Consider the following 918-nt stretch of genomic DNA (forward strand, 5'->3'; position numbering starts at 1 on the left):
GCTTATAAGTGCACACACATTGAAATCGAAGGTGAACCTCGGCTTCACAGTCTTAAAGGGAAAAAAATCTAATAAACACGGACTTTGTTGACAACCGTACGCTCCTCTTAGATTTTAAAATTTCTTATTACCCATGGAACAAACAGTCACATGCGCTGAGCTATTCACCAACGAGAGAAAAACGACATAACAAAGTGAACCCTGACCCAGAGCTACTTAGGACGACTTCCTAAATATTGGTTCTCAGGTTAAACAGTTCCGAGAAAGACACTAGAACGAGAGGCGCAAGAGCACAGACTTTCAACAGCAAAGCCGATGGATTCTGAGATACCCAAGGAAATTGAATTGCTGCGGAAAGCCTCTTGCTCTATGAAATCAAGGCATAAATACCCTTTGGGTGACTGCTAGACATGATTCTTCTTACATGTGTGGAGCATCAGATGGAGGCATTATATCACCAACGTAGAGTTTTATAAATATCTGTCAGTAGTAACCGTCCAAACATATAGATTGGGCTGCATGGGGAACTGTAGACGATATGAGGAATTAATGAATGTGGTCCTCCCTTGGATGCTAGCATGAGTTGACAGGTTGCCGAGAAAAATCCTGTAGAGTATTTTTTACAATACTGAGAGCTTTATTGCAGCAAAAACGCTGGAAATGAAAATTTTATACGATAGTGGTATCAGTGTTTACGATGAAACCAAAAAAGAGAATAATTGTCTGGTACAAGAAACAAAAAAAAATATGGTAATTAACAAAAGTAAAATTAATTAATATTATTCAATAGAAGAATACTGAAGACATGCGTCACCGTTCGTTTTGCATGGCAGCTTCTTCACTATCGGCATAATAGATTTACTCCCATGGCTTTAGGATCTAAATTTCTTGAAGGGAGGGTAATTAATCTTGAATATC

This window comes from Penaeus monodon, chromosome 19, assembly GCF_015228065.2.
Source record: "Penaeus monodon isolate SGIC_2016 chromosome 19, NSTDA_Pmon_1, whole genome shotgun sequence".
Taxonomy (NCBI): Eukaryota; Metazoa; Arthropoda; class Malacostraca; order Decapoda; family Penaeidae; genus Penaeus; species Penaeus monodon.